The sequence below is a fragment of the Ruditapes philippinarum genome, unplaced genomic scaffold, assembly GCF_026571515.1.
Source record: "Ruditapes philippinarum isolate M1 unplaced genomic scaffold, ASM2657151v2 ctg2772_1_1_1_1, whole genome shotgun sequence".
In the NCBI taxonomy this organism is placed as follows: Eukaryota; Metazoa; Mollusca; class Bivalvia; order Venerida; family Veneridae; genus Ruditapes; species Ruditapes philippinarum.
The window spans coordinates 176,591-182,774 of record NW_026864662.1 but is presented as its reverse complement, the minus strand read 5'-3'; positions in this window follow the sequence as shown (position 1 = coordinate 182,774).

Sequence of the window (6,184 nt, the reverse complement as noted above, 5' to 3'; positions counted from 1 at the left end):
AGCTTAAATGTCATGAACAAAGGAATAATGCATTGCGGAGGATTTTCTTCTATTTTAACATTTTTGTTCAGTAGTAAATACGGCAGTTAAGTTGAAATGTAAAGTAACATGCCTCCAGAGTCATGCTAATATTTTATGAAAGGTTTGAAAATATATTTAAATGTAAACTAATGCGAGTTGAACAAAGAAAGCAGTTTTCACATTCCAAACGTCATTTTAAGTGACATTATGTCAAGCCACGTGTAAATTATGCGTGTCCAGGTTAAAGGCAAAATAAATTCACATTTGGTTTATTTTAAATTATTTACAAATATTTTACTTTGTGAATGTTTTATTTTAATAATCAATCACATATTTGCCTCGAAAAAAATCTATAATTTCTTTTCGAAATAATATCAGTTATGTTCAATTTATAAACAAGCGTGGGACAGTCCTTTATATTTAGGCTGTTTTTATATTTTATGCTAAATAGCTTCGTTATCAATTATTGTTTAATGACCATTATATAGTCAATCGTGTAAAATACAAAGTAAGACACTTTTTTGGATTATTTTAAACATAACTTTTAAGATTACTACTCGTATCATGGTAAAAAGGCCAAATGTCAACATACTTATGTATATTGTAAAAGGCACTTGCTTAAATTGATAAATATTCCTTTATAGTAAGAACTGAAAAGTATAGTCAGTAGACTATTCAGACTTCTGAGCACATTGTTGACACGAACTTCAAGGAATAGCGCCAACATATCTCAAAAGAAAAGGTTCGATGATTACCGTCGTATGAACACATCTTTGCATGTTTCTATATTCAAATGTTCCCCAAAATCATTTTTTGAAAATTGAATTCTGCTTTAGATGGTGCACCTTTTGCACTTTCTAGAAATGTCCATGAACATGCTCAGTCAAACAGAAATAAATCAATGACCTGAGCGTGATTCAATTCCATTATAGTGAGAAGCAAATGATTACTGTTTGAAAAGAAAGACTGACGTAATTAAACTTCTGTGTCAGCTTAAAAAATGTTTTGTATTATATTATTTAAATATTTGACAGAATCTGATCCAAGGTGATGGTGCATACGTTTTAAGGAAAGGTCAATCAATTTATATTTCCGTTTGAATCACCCTGAAATCTTCAGTTTTTAAAGATTTCATTTTCTTCGTGTTAAGATTTTTTACTGGTTTTGAACAAGTATTTGATGGAATAAAGGGTAATGATCTAAATGTGACAGTTTTGTTACAACGAACAGCTGCTGCTCAAAAATGTTAGAATGAAATTTAACAATGAGTTGTAATGATTTTCGTTCAAACTCAACAATCCCTTTTCATAAGAAAGGCCACTTTTATTTCATTTCGTATAACTGGTTATATTACTGTTTTTCGATTCACCCTCAGAAACTATCAGAACTATCCTCACCAAACTAGATAATCAAGTATATTCGTTATCAAAATGTGACACAATTTAAAACAGCTAAAAAAACATAAAAATCAAATAGCAAAGGAATGTTCCCTTTTCAAAAAATATTTTTGCATTGGTTAACATTTTTTTAAAAACCGCAAAAGATGTTTAGTTCAACCAGTTCACTATCAAACTTTGATCCAAATTCAAAGAGCAGAAAACTCTTAAATATGGTGCACAATTTTTCCCTACAAAATGTTTTGTTTTCAAAAGGTTTTAAGAAATATAAGGTTTTGCTGATACTTCTTTCCCTTGAAAAAGTGTTACTGATATTGCTTTCTGTTAAAGTCGTTTTTTCTCGACCTTTTTGGCGTTTTCAAAGCTATCATGCATCAATAAATGCGTTTAAAGGAACTCCGTTGATGTCTTATAGCCTAAAATGATACATTTTGAAATTTTTCATAAATCATGTGTAATGTGTAATGTATAAATATACACGGTATTAAATTGATAATCGATTTTTTATGTTCGCCGATCTGTTTTGAGTGAAAAGGATTCTGAAGTTACATGTTTAACGCTGCATGGACAACAAGACATCGACATTCATCAGAAAATCTTCTTATTAAAAGGAAGTTGTCTATTATTGAGATTTTTGTTTCAATAAAGCAGTCCATAGAATAAAAAATAACGTATGGAATTGTAATAAATAACTTCTCCAATCATTATTATGAAGATATTTCTGTTAAAAAAAGTAAAAATTTAAGTTACAGATTTTTGTTAACCAGTTATACGTATGTAAATATAGATATTAGCTGATGAATATTCATGTTAGATGAGTCAAACTTTTTCAAGATAATCAAACTTGAAAACAATATACTAAGATATTATAGAAGATTCAAGTAAATTATAATAAACATGTTATGTGCGATAAACGACTGATTTTGCGTATTTATCACCAGATTTCTCCTGCTTGACCAACACAGTGAATGGTATTTGTGCATATTTTTACCTCTTTTTGTTTGGTTAGCAACTTGGATTGTAAGTGCCGTTTGCAATGTGTAAATTACTTTCTTTGTTCTATTCACAATACTATACTTTAAGATAAATTTTTTTAAATTTTTACGAAAATTACCATGGATCTGGAGACATGCTGCTTTAAATCCTAAAATGTATATGCTTGTAAATTATCACTATTTCATTCCCATTAATTTAATGATCATAGTATTTACTGTTTTTTTTTACAATGTTTGCCTTAGCTAATAACGACGGAATGGTATATTGACGAGTTTGGTTTTGAATATTTAAGATTACATTCAATACATATAGTAAATTTTATCATTTCAAAAGTCAGATAATTCTCCCTAATGCTTTTATCATATGTCTTTTATACAAAGACAGGTTACATTCAGACTAATGTTAAACGTATACATAAAACTGTATCATGATAATATAGTATAGCACATGTTGATCGGAAAAAGCGTACATGTAACTGTGAAACATCAGGGCAATACATGATAAATTCTCGGCAACCAAATGTTCTTAAAAGGTTTCAAAGACAAACTCTTATTATAATGAGATATACTTTTTCAAGATATCATTTGATAACATTACCACGGGAAACCTGTCAGAAATATAAATAGCTTTAAATATATATTTGATTGTTGACATAGCGCCAAAGGGGAAATTGAATTATTGCAATAATAAGGGAAACGTCGTATAAACACATAATTGTTCAACAATGAGGAAAGACAGGCTTAATATTCTTATTGGTAGAGAAAGCATACCTTCCTCAAACTATAAGCATGGAAGTGGATCTATCTCCACAGAAAAAACTATGAAAACTTATCATTAATGACAGAAAAGGTGCATTTAAATACTTATATGTACATGAAAAGATTGACATGAAGTCGTGTGTGTCAATAAAGAAAAACAAGGAACAACAACAAATACTTGAAGAACGCTAAAAATCATAGCTGGAACGAGCGGTTACCTAAATAGAACCTCTGACGTTCTCCAAATGAACAAATTCAAAGTCCTTAGAGAAATTTGAGCCTCATCGGTCAAAATCAGGTGTTTTAAAGTCAACGACTTTAAGTTTCGGCCACAGACGCCATAAAAGTGAATGTTTGATAAAAGAATGTTTGAAGCGATCAGCTCCAATGTTGTCTGTGGGGGTTATTTGTCATACAAGATTATAATTATAAGTGCAAAAATGATAAAGCAGTACATAACTAAATTTTGGTTTAGAAAACAAGGAATATAAATTAATTCCTTACATATCATCAAATGTAAGTTATAATGCTAGTATTTCAATAACATACCAGAATATTCCCTGACTGTGTTATCCTTGGTTCACAGATCAAGATAAATACCTCTGAAAATGTCGGGGCGTTTTGTCATATAAAACGATATTGGCGATTAGGATACATAAAACTAAACTTAACCCAGACCTTCAAAGTGTTTACTTTAAATCAATTTATATATAATCTTACTCATTGCTCTCAAACGCCGGTTACCGATCTGAAAAAAAGCTTATGTCTTGCAAAGATAACTTTCTTGGTATTGGAATAAAACTGCTTGAAGATATTGAAATGAGATTGTGGCATCCGCAGTATATAAACAGACTTCAGTTGTCCAATTTACCAGGATTTTGTCATCTTTATTGTAAAAAAGGCATGTGAGAGAATAAGCGTTCTATTTAAGTGCAGCTCCGAAGCATTAAAATTATGCAATATTATCAACAGCTGAAACATTTATTAAAAAGACAGAATGTAAGGTTTGTCTAATAGTTTTATATTCTTTAAGAACAAGGATCACGTGTACTCAAAAAATAAACACCACCAATGTAAATGAAACATGAAATGCATGCGCCTCAGTATGCAACCACGACATATTATTCTAAAAAGAGACAAATCGCAACTGACGTCACATTGCATCTGAGGCAGGTGCTTAAGAAATATTTCATTATAACTGTCATTTGTTCTCACAAGTTTCAGAGAGTAATTATATTCTATAGATTAAAAGTCACCACCTGAGCCTACTTGGCTACTGAAATTTATTAGAATGTTCTGCATGTAAAGTTGTCATTTCTAAATAGTGACAGTGTAACGTGATGAAATATCGTCTATTAAGTTTACTGAGAAATCAAAACATCACTAAGCAAATGCTTTTATTCAGCTTTTATGCATATGGTAAATAATATTGTGTTACTGGGTGGTAACCCATGCTACAATGCTTAAACATACAAGCGCACAACCGAATAATAGAAACGCATAGCATAAGGGAATATGGTTTCGTCATTTTTGCCGTTATCAAGACTGCAAAGAATGAAAATAAGGATCAACAAGGAAAAGTGGTATTCAGTATCATGTAATACTTGCAAACGGCATTGTCATAATGTCACATATTTGTTAAAACAACAACAAAATGTATGTATGTTCTATGCGCGCAATTCACCATATTAACTTAATTTTTTTTTCGAATGACTTTAAAACAAAATATTGAAAAAAGAATAGTTTCTTACAACATACTTCCGTCTCAGACGTCATAAAAAATCCTTAATACTGAAAGATTTTTTCTGTCTGTGAGACTGTCATCATGTGAAACCTTGAGAATTCATTTTATCCTATTCAAAACTTAATCATTGTCTTTGAAACCTTATAGGCATATTGCACTCTTTGTACCTAAATCTGGAAAATATTATGCAATGTTTAATGATCTGTCAACAAATTGTATTCACAATATCATGAAATCTCAATTGATTTTGTTGATAAACTAAGAAATTGTGTCATTTATATTTCAATAACATGTATTTCATTATCATATCTAGTATAATTTAAAAGTGCCTAAACGCTTAATGGGTTTACATTTACGACAATAACTGAAATGTGACTATCTAAACTTGTTATGAACAGTGATATCATTTTTCCTGTCTTGTTCCGCCCCAACCATACTTTGTCGGTGGAAATACTGTCAATACTGTTCTGGAAACCGCCATAACCATTCATAAAATAGAAGTTTTCAAATACCTGTCCTTTACATGTTTTTAAGTTTCAAATGGATGCAAAATCACTGAAAAAGTACACGTTTCGATATTTTCATGAATTGCCGCATATATATTGCTTTATGTAATTGCCGTATAGGCCTTCATTTTAACACAAAGCGAAGATAAGTTTAAATCAGCAGACACATTCTAAATTGTTTGCTCCACCGCCTCTCAAACACTGTACGCATGTACTTGGTTTAAATAATTTGCAGTAAGATTTAGATACAAGCTGATACTACGAAATAATAATATACTAAATGTGATTTAATGACATTTCAATTTTTGACATAAAAGAGTTTTTATTTTACCCTTGAAACAATAATTCACTACGCTAAAAATGTAATAAGACTTTAGAAGTGTAGCTGAAATATTTAACTCACCCTCGAGAATAGGTTCAATTTTCTGTATTTGTGAAAATAAATATTAAGAAAACTTGACAAAATGGAAGCAAAGCACCGGCAGCACAGTATCGTAAAGTTATTCGAGGTAATTGTTCTCTGAGAGCAATACATGTATATAAGGAAATAAAAGATTGAACAATATACCACATTTTGGAGCTTATTGCTAAATACTTATTTAAATGCGGATTTGATATCGCAAAAGCTGGGAATAGTTTCTTTCTCTACAGCAATATTATTTGCCTGTCCATAGGCGTTGGAGTCCAAGAGATGATTACGTAGGCTTGTGTAAAAACAGTAAGTATTTTTCTAAAATAACATCATGCTCTACTCATTGCATT